Genomic DNA, 14,578 nt, shown 5'->3' with positions numbered 1-14,578 from the left:
ACTAACGCCACCTTTGCGCTGCCCCTGTTCTCGCTCTAGCTGAATAATCTCTGTATAGATAGGTGTTGCCTTAAAACGGGAATGGAAAACGTTTTTTCAGCAGGAAATGTTGGCGGACCCAGACTGTTTACATTTATACATTGTCTGTGGACACAGCATGCATGGACAGGGGCTTTAATACAGTGAAAATAATCATATACTATTTTATTTCTACGGGATACTGCAACGTGGATGTTTTTTCTTTGTTTCCTTGCTGTGTACTGCTTGTCTGTAATCGTTATCTACTTAATCATACCATTTGGCATCCAGAACCCTCTGGCCTTTTGCAAGGCTGTAGAGCTTTGCTCCCTGTGAACTCTCTCTCCGGTATTGGATCTTTCATAGAGTGGTAAAACACCACCATTAAATCATATACAACGCGGAAAAGAACAGTCTTTCACAACTATGATCCTCTGAACAGTCCCATAAAGCTGCTAGTAGTTAGAAATCCAAGAAATTGCGAAGTTATGAAATGTTAAGGTGGAAGTTGGGTGGGCTGAATTTCTGGAGACCCGACGAGCCACAGCAGAGCAATGTGAGCTAGCCTCAAACGCTGAGTGTATTGATTTGATGGAGAAGAAGAGAAACATTGTGCAAGATGGAGAAGCTATGCCGGAGTTGAGGACTCGCTGCCTGAAAAGAGCTCTTTTTGAGTCCGGTTGAAGCTGCCCACGAGTTGCTGACTGAGATAGACTCCCACCCCTCCCCTGACCCCACATGTAAGGCAAAAAACTTGGTGTCATCTTTGATTCCTCTCTCCCCTTCTCTGGTCACATCACAGACCTTGCCAAGAAGTCCCGCTATCAGCTACACCTACTCAGATGTATTCTCCCTTTCCTTACTTTCCCCAGAAGTTAATTGCCTCCAGAGCTCTGGCCCTTTCTAGGCTTCACTACTGTAACAGCCTCTTCCTAAATGTTCCTTCTGCTTCCCTTCGTCCCCTTCAGCTTATCCAGAATAGGACTGCAAAACTTATCCTTTGCCTCAAGCCCTGGTCCTGCATCTCTCCAGCCCTAATTTCTCTCCACTGGCTCCTAGTTGCTACTAGGATCAAATTCAAGACCTTCTGCATCATCCACAAAGCTTTCTGGGTACTGGGCCCCGCTACATCCTGCGCTCTCTACCTAATGGTGCCCTACCAGAGCCCTTCGGTCTGCTACCCCAACTCTCTTCGAGTCAGTCGCTTCTCCAAACAAGGAGTCGGCGGTAGATGTCTCTCCTCTGCAGGAGCCTCCCTCTGGAATAGGCTCCCTGCACCTCTCAGGCTTGAGCTGAATCTCCTTAATTTCCAGAAGCTCCTGAAGACCTTCCTATTCTCCTCCTTCTCTCTCCCCCTTCCCTGCTAACCCCTTCATCGTCCTCTGTGACTGGCCTCTTGGTTCCCTGTGAACATTACAGGGTTCCAGGCCCTCTACTGCCAGAACCCCATCCCTCTGCTTACCTGCTCTCCAAGGCACTTGCCCGTTGGCACCCAACATCCCCCCTGAACTCCTTACCTCCCTCTTCCCTGTGCTTACCTGCTTCAATGGCACTTGCCATTTGTCCTCCCGTGATAACTGCATCCCCCCTCACCTTTCCCTTCCCTCCTAAGCACTTCATTGGTTCCAGACCTGCACTTCCCCTCCCCTTTTTCCCACGCCCTTCTTGTTCTGCACTTGCACGGTCTGAATGTCACATGGCCTAGTAGCACCGTTGTTGTATCTTTCTCCCTGGTTGCCCCCCTTTTTTCTCTTGTGCCTTGAAACACCATTTGTTGTACAGGCGCCTTAAAAATGTCCAATAAATAAATAGTGGTGTGGGGTGTGTGGAGGCAGGCGCCTCAGACTTGGAAGCCTGAGGGCCGCAGTACAGCCAAGCTGGCGACTATCCTAAATGCACTGGTGTGGGAGACATGTTCAGGGCAGCCAAATCAAGGTGAATGGAGGTCGAAGATGTGCATTTTTGGGATCTTCGAAACAGGATGAGCAGTATAAAGGGAAGCAGAGAAAATCTTGATTTGAAGGGGTTTGGTTGGCAGTCAAAGGGGGAGTGCAGTACCGGAGAGAGATTGAGAGAAATCGAGGAGCCATAGCTTACTCAGAGTTGTAACTCTGTGTGCCCCATGTGTGATATCAAGGAGAGCATGTTGCAGGATGCCTGCTGGGCCGAGGCCAGATGAGCAGTGTTCCCAAGTTTCCAGTGGCCATGATTGAGAAGTCCTGTTTTTGCTTGAAAGTCCTATATTTCAAATGGGTGGGAAAAAAACAGGCCTGACTGGCATTCTCACATATGGACATGGGAAACCTGAGAGCTATTGATAAAATCAAGGAGAGAATTGTTGCTAATCTGCTGGTGGTTGAAGGTGAAGGGTCTCTGCAATCCAAATCCAGCTGAAGGCCAGTGACAGCTAGAAGGATGACATTAGCCCATCATTAGCTCAGGCCTAGGAGATGCAACGTTTGGCTGTTGGGTGAGAATAACTTCAGTGTGACGAGCCCTCAGGAGGAGGAAAGATTTCAACTGGAAATAGTCCTGGGTATCCCCTTAAGGCAAGAGGAAATAAAACATTCTTACTGATGGGCATATGGATCATATTATGCAAGAACATCTAGGGTCCAGGGAAGGCAACTCGCAGTCACAGGGTAACAATATCTGAACCTAAGGGCACCCTAGTAGGATGTGCATGTAGTTAGTTGGGCACTTTACTTCAGGGACAGGCTTAAAACTGATTGATCTTGAATGACCTAGTCTGCTAGCTTGTAGATGCACCTGGCTCCCCACTGGAGGCCCGCGATTGTGACAAGAGATTTGTCACTGCAGCATAGGATAAACATTAAACCGATAATTTGGGGTGGGATGCATTTATACTTCTAGGCGATATAGGCAAAACAGATATTAAAACACGCAGACTCTTCAACCTTGGCTGTATAGTCACCAAGAAATGTATATTGCTCAAGTGGAAAGAGGCCCCAATGTTAAAACAATGGTTCATGGAAATGGCTAGTGTAAACGACAACAAGGAGAAGTACATACAAGCTGTGATAGCCACATCGAGACCAAAAGATATTTGGGCCCACTACAGAACCTATATGGAGGACCGGTCCAGCACGATCTGTCAAAATGTAAACGTTGTAATAATGGGTTGCACTAATCCATATGAACAATAGCAAAGTGTAAATCTTACTGTATATACGAATGATGTACACACAGCCATGCACGCCAAGCTCAATTTGTAACCGAGCAAATTTCTTGTAAAAGTCTGCCATATGTTAAAGTTAAAAAAAAAAAATTAACAAAAAACAGAATAGGATTTCTGGACAAAGGACTTAATTTGTTAAGCCAGCTTGACACCCTGATAAGCACCCTTTTTGACCTTCATTTGTATAGAGAAGGGCTTAATATCACAGATTTAGGGAAATGTTGGGTCTTTTGAGTTTGAGGGGAGGATAAAACTTGTGAAAATCATGCTTCCGTCTCCCCTTTCTGACTTTCTGCAAGACACAAAAGGGAGGGTGCCTGAGCAAGGAATGGAAGCGTACAATGGTTCTTGTGTAAACTCAGCACTCTGTTCTACGCCTTCCCAGATTTTCCAACTTGTCATGCTGTGTGCTATCAGTTTGGCATTGAATGCCGGCAACTGCCATAGAATGTAAATAGACCAAGCATTCATCAAATTTTGCATCGATTTATGTGCTGCTTGGGGAGCGTCCAGTACATCTGCTCTCCAGGCCGCTTCCTAAAAGCCAGACTTACTCTCCATCGGACAATGTGGCTCTGCCTTTACTCGTATGTCCCGGCCCCTTTCCTCCATCATTGTGGGGCGTCCACCCAACATGAAGATGGTATCGGAGCCTTTGACAGCGAACAATGAGGATTACCCTTTAAATTTAGTATACCGAAAAGGGGCGCGGCAATGGCCTGCCAAGGCACCACCCTTTGGTGCCTCACCTAAGTCCCCTTTTCTGCACAGACGGTGCCGTACCTGGCAGCTCGTGCAAGAGACTTTTTTAGCTTTCTGCTTGCTCCCCGTTTTCTTTTTCAATCTCATTTAACTTCCCTTTGGTGCCTCGCCTCCCCCGGTGCCTCATGCGACCGCTCGTTCCCGGCCTCTGACCTCCATTCACTTTCTCTTGAGTGTTTGGGGCCCAGGGCTCTGTCACAGGGCATTGAAGAACTAGTTGCCGCGGTGGAGGGAGAGCTTCCACACTTCTCCTCCTCCCCACCTTAAGGACTTTGTCTCCAGGACCTCTCGCCAAGACAAGTTAGACCCTCTGTTCAGTACAGCTCCACAGTCTACGGGAATAAGGACTACATGTACTCTAGTCACTGCAATGAGTAACTTTTAATTTATGCATCGAGTTTTAGGTGAAGCAGGCTATAGACTGCAGTAGGGCGCCGCGCCATGTTGTGAGGAGTCAATGCAATATGTATTATACTTATTCTATGCAGTACGTGATTCCATAACTTGTAATATGTTCTCTCGCTCACTTACATTTTTAGTCTTTGGTATCTTACAGCCAATCTAGGCTGAGAATGTCTGCATTGCACGTTTTGGTATCTTTGTGACAAGATAGCTACTGCCTGGTGGTTCAATATCAATATCAGTGGCCATATCAAAGCAGGGCAGTAACCGAGATTGCTGTGCATTCTGCACACTATGTTGGAAGCAGTGTGTGCAAACTATGTTGCGTTCATACAATGCTCATGTTGCATCCGGATCACGCATTCAGGTCATGTCATTGTTGTAACAAGAACTCTGCGAATGTGTTTTATGACACGTCCGACTCAGCAGATTAAGCCTCATACATGTGAAATTCAGAGAATTTGAGTTCTACAGGTAGGCAGATGAAAGTTAGTTTAATGTTGCCAGCCTATGCCCACTTTACATTCCCTCTCTGATGTATTATTTAGACTTGTATGGGCCTTGTTTCATGATTATAAAATGCTTTACCGTGGGTGAATTTATTTTACGGTTTGTGATACTATTCTGTGATCCATACGTTCACTGGCCCTAATGTAATGACATAGTGTAGTGATCACATGTATTACATTTGGGAAGTAATTGTTTTTGAAACAACTTTGGAGTACACAACTCCAAAATGACTGTTTTGTGGGCATGCCTTGTGGGCATGCCTTGTGGGTTTGCCTTGTGGGTTGGCTGGGTGTATAGTCATTTTAATGTATGTTTTAACCAGTCCATAAGTTTTCTTGGCCGTGGAAGTTGTAGAGTCTACATTCAAAATGTGGGAGTTATGAATACTCCATTCTGTGTTCTAGTTTCAGTGGCAAGTAGGTTAGAATGCATGTAATGGTCAACCTCAATGTTTGTCAGGTGCACTTCGAAGGTTTTTTTCACGTGTGAAGTTTGTGCTAGTCTGACAAACGCACATGGTTATTCGTTTTCCATGCACTGTTTTCTTTAGTGTGCTAGCTTTCTCATTCAGTAATTTAGGAAAAATTCCTGCGAAATCTCAAAACAGCCCAAATGTAACATTTTTTCTCAAGGCTTTAGGAGGGTAAACCCCAAACAACAGGAGCAAATTGATTTGTTTCCGTATGCCAGTTATTTGCCTCCATCCATTGCTTTAATTAACACATCCACAAAGTGAATCAAGATTTTGAATAAAGCCAAAAAATCTGTCATGTTCGTTATGCCCTTAATAGAAAAGTTTGATATTGAATGCCATCAATATATTGTGTGTCCATTTAAGGATGCTTTTATGGAATTATTTGTTTACAGGGTAAGTTATGTCTTGTAGATTGATCCATATAGATGTTCACCAGGCTTTGCATGGAAAACTGTCCATTGTAGGGAGAGAGATTTTTTGGTTAAGGCAGTGTCTGCTAGTTGAATTGTGAAATGAGTAGGTACTTCTATGTATTTAGTTCATTCAATACACTTTGTGCCACCAGCAGGGTTTCACTTTGAGGTATACTGGTTTATAATGCTTCCGGGTAAAGTAGGGCCAGAAAGTGTTGTGCTGGATCAACCTAGGCTATTTGATTAAGCAGTTAGAGTGTTTTTGAAATACAACTTTATTTTTCTAATGGACACAATCTTCCCACAGTTTTGTGATCTATAAAAACAACCTTTATATGCAGCATGGATCGGAAAGCTATCTCAAAATCCACCATGGTTGACATGCATCTCTGCCGTCTAGTCCATCATGGCTCCTCTGCGCCCAAAGGACTGAATGCAATGTCACAAGTATTTCTACTCCTACCAACATTGCAATTTTCCTCATTTCCTTTTTCTGCAGTCATACAAGGGAGTTTTTAGAACGGTCAACCTTTTTTGTGTATTTTGACAAAGATCTACTCCAAAATTAAGCTTTAAGCCCTGCAAAGAATGTGGCTGATCAATACTGTCTGCGACCCCCACTGTCTTTATTTTGGATAATGTTTGGGAAAGACCATGATATGTAGGAATGCCAGTCATGTTGCTCTGGGAGCCATAAAGTGGTGACGGAGAGCGCAGATTAAGTGGAGCTTGACAAAAAATACTCTTGAGAGACAGAGACCTAAAGGTCTGCACCGGATAGTCAAGCCTTGACAAGCTCTTCCAGATCAAAAAAGAGCAGAGTAAACTAATGAGAAAAAGCATCATCATTTCAGGAGTGAAACTTCATCTAAGGCGTAATCTTCTTCAGCTAGGAAGAGAACACACAGTGGTTGCAATCCCATAGGCCTGAGTTAGATGACCCTAGATCCCAGTTGGTTTAGGGGACCACCTGACCTTTCTCCTCAACTTCTTCCTGCTCAACCAAAAAACAGGAAGAATTTAGGCTGGCTATGCTGCAGAGTTTTCTAACCTACCCCTCCCTGTCACTGAATATGTCTTTGGCCCTGACGCTTCTGACCAGGACACATCTGGGTGCTATAAATATCTCTCCCACATGCCACAAGGCTCGGAACAGAATTGGGCACCAGGAAAGCCACTATCGCAGACATTGGCCCTGGCACTGCAGCTTCCTCCATCTTCCTCAGTGCCGTCCGCACCCATGATACAGGCACAAGAAGCAGTTTTCATGCATTCTTGAAGAGTCGACTTCTTTTTTAAATTTGTTTTATTACTGCATCATATGAATAAATAAATGGGTCTTAAGACAGCTAAATAGGTTACATCCATTTTAAGTTACTTTTCACATAGTAAAAGTGTAAAAATATAATAGTAATTTTAACTTATACTTATAGACGTGTTCAATTTCCTTAAAAATGAATACAAAGCCAGCAGTGTTGATCTAGAAAAAAAATCAGACCCGTTTCCCAGAAGGACACCCAAGGTTGTAATCGCCAAATAATTAACATGTTGGCCAAGAAAATTATTTCTAAGCGAACTTTGGACATTCACAAATCAGATGTTTTAAGGACTCAGCCAGCCCAACACAATACCCACATACTGCATCATTTAGACCCATCCGTTTCCATCTAAACACAATTGCTTTAGTTAGCAGTACATTCAGGCGAAAGCGCAACAAGCATCTGGCAAAGCCCCATGATCGGTATAAAAGTAAATTGGGGGCACAGCTTCCCCTTTTCCTGTGCATTTCCCCAGACTCTTTATTTAGCTTGTATGAGCTACCTCTATCTTCGGTCTTAACGGAGCCAACATTTCTACATTTCTTTCTGGCTAGTGTGTTATTAGCTGCTGGTTCGTCTAAGCTGGTGGATGTAGCCTCAAAATAATCACGACTTAACCGGACCCGGACACACTCTTTTAATGCTCTTAATAAATCTGTTTGCTTGAAAATTGAACATTGTGCAGGGTGGCAGATTTTAGCACATAGAAGAACTCTATTTCAACAGATTTGATAGTTTAGTGAATGTAGGCCTAATTCGTGTCGAATGATTGATGTAGGAACTGAGGTTGGTAAGCCAAGAATATTTTTCCACAACAGCCCTTCTATGTAATCAAAATCATACGTTGTTAGCTGGTAAATTATTTCTAAACCATAGCATACCGGTGGCACCACCTTGGCTGCATAACATTTTAGCAAGGGTTTAGGGCAAAATCTTCCAAGCTGGTGTTGGAAGGATTTCATTTGGCACACCATTTGCTTTGCTTTACTAACTACCTGTTCGATTAGCCATGTTTTGTACGCACAACCATAAATATTGAATCCTAGATATTTTCCGTGATACACTTCTATATTAATTTGAATTAAGTTGCCAACTAGAAGATGGTGTTCTATGCCCTGCATGGATTACCAGCACTTTTGATTTTTGAGTGTTAATGGCAAGACCTTTCTTGTGACAACCAAAGGCTACCAATAAGCTCTGTATTCTGTATTCCTACCAGAGTGTGGTCCAATAACAAAATATCAACCGTTCAGGTAGCCCAAAAGGCTCTGCATCCCATCGCATTTGGTGGAACAAAAGAAGACTGTGCCACGGACTGACAAAAATATTGAATAGCATTGGCGTGAAGACGCACCACTGGTGTAGTCCATTTTGTGGTTGTAATGGTGCTGTCATCTGACCGCACCAATCCATTCTGATTCGGGTTAGGCCGGGAGTGCAAGTGCACTAAAACTGCCAGCAGATGTTTGGGGATTCCCCAGTTTTTTTGTTTTTTCCACAGCAACTTGCGATCCACTTTGTCAAATCCCATTGACAAATCGATCGAAACTGCATATACCTCTGGGGTTTGTTTTCTCCATACTCTCTGCTAAAGATGAGTGATGAAACGCGAAACCTGCAGTAGTAGTGCCCACCCTCTTGAGAAAACCGTTTTGGTTTGGCTTCAAAATGCCAGAGTTATTTGCCCATGTCGTTAGCTTCGTTATTATCAATAATGCAACTATCTTTGACTCCGAGTCTAAGAGGGCAGTAGGGCTGTAATTCAAAGGGTTATTTTGATCTCCTTTTGTAAAGATCGACACCACATTTGCTGTATACCATCTAGCGGGAAACTGTTTTCACAATAATACTGATTTAAACACTATAGAGTAATTGATCTGATCACCCTTGAGCACCCAATTGCATAGTCCTCCCCGGACCTGGGGCTCTTGAGTGACATCATTTTCAAATGATATTTCCTATATCTTCAAGTTCAAAGATAAAATCCCAAGGTGGCAAATCCTCCTCCTCCTCCTCCGATGGCAATAGGCTTGCGCCATAAAGATTAGAAAAGTAATAACCAGATAGTTTCTGGAAATGGACAGTCCTGAAGAACAATCTGATTATTATTTCATTTCTTAACATTCTGCCAGAGGTTTTTTCCCACGGTTATTTAAACTGGCATACAAGATTGTTTCACCTTCTCTTTGATGTTTCAAAACCTGCATCCCCTTTGCCTTCAATTTAAAATTTAGTTTTTCCTGTTTTATATTTACCATACATTTATTCGGGGGCAAATAAGAGTTTTGGATATAACGAGTATTTTTCCTCATTTGCCTTTTTTAAAGCCTAAATCTTTGGGATGTAGACCCTTCGACTGCTAATTAAACAAAACCTTAGATCTTTTACACAGGTAATATTTTCATCCAGAAACTCAGCAAACGCTATCAGGGAATAGCTCTGGTTCGAAGGTTTTAAGAGATCTTTGCCAAGCATTAGAGAAAAAAGGTCCTGAATTTCCCCATACTTTTATCCTTGCATGACTGACTATTTTTAGCCCTGTTCATTGTAAGATTTACATTTTTTTTGTCGTTTATCCCAATCTTTGTACACTAAAAAAAAAAAACTACCCCTCAGTAGCGAGTGGTCGCTGGGCCTTGCATCAGTCACATGAAACTGTTCAATACTTTGGATCAAACATTGGGATGCATACAAAAAATCTATTCACTTCTAGAGGCAGATTTATCTCGATGCAAAGTAGGCTTGCCATCTAGGTCGCCCTTAACGTTTTTGTTTAATACAAACCAATTCCATTCCTTCAAAAGCAGTTTCCCATTTATTCCCCTCCTCAACAATGTTGACTTTGTATTTGACTTCGTACACTGATGGTTCATATTGAAATCCCCGGCCAGTATCAAATGGTTGTGCTTGTTCATATTCTGATCGTACATAATTTGCTCCAGCCGCTCCATGATGTAATTCTGGCTCAGTTCCTTATAGTTTGCATCTAAATTGACAATCGGAATTGACCACAAGTCGCATTGGGTTAACAAACTCACAGCTTGGATACATGGTGGAAAAGAAAAAACCTGGTTCATCAAATTCATCCATTGCTTGCTTATTGCTAGCATTAGATCACCACAAGGCCTCTGAGAGAAACCCAAAGGTGCCTCAATTACTAGTCCCTGGGGATCTGTCGCCCAGGTGGCCAGGACACGGCCCTAGCATATTGGATCCAGTTCCTGGGGGTGGACCAGTGAGGGAGGATCACCTGGCTGGGTGAGCGGGGTCTTCCGAGAGTGGAAGTGGGACACTGAGGGTTGAGATGCGGTATCCCCTTCCCTGTAACACCTTCTCCCCATCCTACCCCGTAGGATATTTCGACGCTCTACCCCCTGCACCCTTTTCCTGCACAAACACTTTCTTACATTGTAACGGACAATAAAACTAACACCAAAGCCATTTACCTGACATGTCCCAACACACTGGTCAGGCAGAGTCAGGCAGTTGACAGCAATCACGCACACCTGACAGTCCTTTACCTTCCCCACAGGGATAAAAGGCATAGCATGAAGGACGACGAAGGGGGAATTGACTTTGCCCTTTTTCAACTCAGACCCGCAAAGCCTTGGTGCAGAGCAGCAGATGTCAATGGTACAGGGGGCCTCTCGCATTGATAACGCAGGCGGAGAGCCAAGCTGGCTACCATGGTACTATCCTTCACTCCAAAGAAGCCAACGGGTTCAGCACAGCCGATGAGTCGGAGGGAACTGATAGCGAACTGAACTGTATCGAGCCCAAGGTCGCAAGAAGCAACATTTTGAAATTAAGGAATTTGAAAAAGCAAGAACTTGTTTGTATGTTAGAACTTTAAAGAAAGCCCAGTTGATGTCCAGGTACAGAGGGGTGCAGCGCAACGAGGGCGCTCATACGAAAGACTCTGACCAGGACCTGTTTTTGACACCAGAAAGTCCTAGGAAAGGGTGGCGTGAGGTGTCAGAGTGGTCATACAAGGGTCACGTCAAATCCTTTGTACAATCGAAAGTCTCTGACCCGTTGCCATAGGAAAGCAAGGGGAAGTGAACCCCCGCTTGCCACTATGATTGTGAACTGTGATAGTTGGCAAGTGTGAACCCGACAGAGGGATGCCGAAAGAAAGCTAAAGAGAAGGAAACCCCGCTTTCTGATGAAACTGAGCTATACATGAACTGTATTAGGAATACACAAACTGTAAACAAGAAGGGCCGTGGTGAACCCGACGGAGGGGGACCCATTTGTACAAGAAGGATCTAAGCCCGGAAGAGGGAGATCCCAGGGGCGAAAAGCAATCGTCCCAAGAACTTTTGTTTTCCCTTCCACGAAAAGGGGTGAAGAATAATACACCCGAAAAGTTTATCAACGAAGGTGTCACCTTGTAGTTTGTTTAAACTGACATTAAGGTTCCTAAAGATTATGAGCGATATCCGAGAGGCCCTAGTGAACGCGACTGAGGGAGGCCTGTTTTTGTAGGGAGGATCCGAACACGGCAGAGGAAAATCCCGGGGCAAAGAGCAATCACCCAAAAAACATTTGTGTTTGTCATTGTGAAATCTAGGTGAAGAACAGTTGCCCACGGTGCAAGATCCTTGAGATAACTTTTGTTAGTTTGTTACATTGAATCAGCAAAACTTCTAAGGCAAGAGACTTTTGCAGGAAAGAGACTTAGCCTCAGAAGGGGTTTTGAATACTGTCGAACTGAACTGTGAACCTTGTGCTTTCAAGGCCCAGGAGTGTGCTGTGCTCGAGAGCCCCACCTTGTCCCGTGCTTCAAAAGTGGGTAAGGGAGACCTGGCCTCACCATCCTGACTTATCATTTTGAGAACCCTCCTTTCTTTTGTGGTCAGCATTATCCCCCCCCCCCTTTTTGTAATTTAGTAGTAAGGATTGGTAATAGGATTTTTAGTATAGGCCCTTTTTATTTGACAAGACTCCATTAGGACTGCCTTATTATTATTTGATGGCCGTAGCTTGCTCCCATCTTAGATTTAGGTTTAGATTAAGCGTTTATTAAGTTCAATAAACACCCTTGAACTGTGATCACCTGTGTCTCTTTACGGTTGCCAGGAAATCAAGCGTTTTGAGCTAGAAAAGTCCTCTTTTTTAGGGGGCTGCGTGGCTGAGGACAAAATATAGACGTGTAAGAACAGTTATGCCACTGAATATAGCTACCCGCCTACACACAGACTAAGTGTGACTAGTTGCACGAAGTGTTATCGAATCATGTTGGTCTATAGATCCAAACAGAAGAGATAGAGATAAACATATTTTAATCAATACATAAGAAAAATCGACATGTAAAAAGACAACAACAATGCATTTCGTTTATACAAAACATAAAAAACATGGTTTGAAGATCAACGTGTATCCTAACCAAAACAACAACTGTACACATCATTTTTGAGCAGTGTTGTGAGGTTAGTACGAGTGTGATATTGACAATTCATATATCCTCATTAGTTGTTTATTATTTGTCCTTGACTCTGTCCTGTCTATAGACCAACATGATTCGATAACACTTAGTGCAACTAGTCACACCTAGTCTGTGTGTAGGCGGGTAGCTGTATTCAGTGGCATAACTGTTCTTACACGTCTTTACGGTTGCCACCATGAGTTCCTTACACTTCCATGGTCCTTTCCTAAAGCCATTTGTTGAAAAATTACATCCCCCATCTACAATCACCTCCTTATTCAAGAACCACTCTTGGATCATGATTAGAGTTTCAGAGGTTTTTGGCTATCAAATTCTGGTCTAACATGACAACATGTTTATTCCAGTGCTATCTGTATTCCTTTATCAAATCTGTTAAGTGCAATAGGTCGCGTCTCAATGGGTTTGCGGTTTAGCCAAGGGAAGACCACATGAACAGGTAAGTATGAAGAAAAAAACCCAGAATTGAGACTTCGCCCAGTGTTGCAAAGTGATTTAATATGTATAGAAAAGTGCCCTTCTAGATGACACATATTTTGGTCTCCCTTGAGACCTTTTTCAAATGTATAGGATGTCGCAAGACATATTCCAACATTAACAACAAAAAATATATAAATACAAATGATGTTCCCATTTTGCAAATACATAGTGAACAAGAGCAAAGGTATATACAAGATTGCAAGTCAAAACAAATAACAATGAAAAAACAAAAACCAGACTAAAATGGGATTGGTAATGGGAAGGATGATGGGGAACAAGAAACAGACAAAGATATTGTTTAGTTTGTTGGCTTGATGCTTATTGAATGTCCACGGAAAGATTTCCAGGAAATTGGCAAGTAGTTCCATGTTACCTTATTTTCTTATATGCCCCTAATAGGTTAAGGAACGTCTCTGCTCCTCATTACTCGGGTTAGATCCCTTGAGAAAGTAAATACATCATTTGTCACCTTGAGTCTCGAATGATGCGGACTCAGAAGGTGAAACTGCAACCACAGAGAATACTGGCACAAAAGAGAGTACCATAGGGAGGACAACCTCTGGCTACATGAATCAAATCAAACGGTATAAAAAAGTCAACAGAAAGTTAACACCGACACAGGTCCGTTTTCAACTACCTTTGAACACAGGATCACCAACCAATATACCAGGAGGAGACAAAGGAGGGGGGGTACAAGATCCAACAAATCAAGGATCACACGAAAATATAAACAAAAGATTTACTGGAGCGAGTGCATAAGAACTCAACAGAATGAAATAGGACAGAATCTTATCCTGAACCTATCCAGAAGAACGATAACAATGGAAGAAACCAAACTATTGAACAAGGGACTTTCATTCGCCCAAACTACCAAGCAGAATGAAACTGACTTACGCATATATCTATTTAAATTAAGTTTGTTGCTACTAAAGCACCAGCGGCACACCAACAACAGACCAAGACATATCCAAGTGATCTCAGTATTAAAGAAATAGAGGAAATTCACTTACTAAGATCCATTGCAGAGCCTCAGGATTATAATATCACTCAAATGCTACAGGACCTCAATGTGGAACCAGACATGTTACCAACCAAAGAGTTAAAGACCAAAGGAGACATCAGAAAATACCAAAACAAAATCTAAGTGTCAAGGAACAGGAAGCCCTCCACAACTTAGCAACAGACCGCTCCATAGTAATAAAAGAGGCAGATAAGGGAGGCAATATTGTTATCATGGGAAGAGAGGACTATCTTGAGATGGCCAGGAGGCATTTGGATACCCCTGGCTCCTATGAAACACTGCCTTCCAACCCAACTAAACAGAGTACAAAAATTGGAACAACAAATTCATAAGTGGCACCACAAGGGTCTCCTAACGGACAACGGAAAAAGTTTCCTAGTCATTAGGGAACCTGTAACACTGAATGTATTTTCTACTGAAGGTCCATAAGGATTATGACACAATACCGGAAGGCCGACCAATCCTTAGTGAGATAGGTTGGGCAGCTGAGAATATCTCTCAATATTTGGATAACATCCTGAGACCAAGGGCGA

The 14,578-nt window shown here is 43.1% G+C and overlaps 1 protein-coding gene across 1 annotated transcript in view; it reads left to right on the top strand.

Annotated features, from left to right (window-relative positions):
- The window catches only part of MAP3K2 (mitogen-activated protein kinase kinase kinase 2), a 1,280,649-nt gene that overhangs the window by 1,095,785 nt on the left and 170,286 nt on the right, over positions 1-14,578 (top strand). The window lies entirely within an intron of this gene.

The sequence above is a fragment of the Ambystoma mexicanum genome, chromosome 9 (genome assembly GCF_040938575.1).
Source record: "Ambystoma mexicanum isolate Mex_15411 chromosome 9, UKY_AmexF1_1, whole genome shotgun sequence".
Lineage (NCBI taxonomy): Eukaryota > Metazoa > Chordata > Amphibia > Caudata > Ambystomatidae > Ambystoma > Ambystoma mexicanum.
The sequence above is the reverse complement of the archived record's forward strand: the minus strand, read 5'-3'. Positions and strand labels throughout refer to the sequence as shown.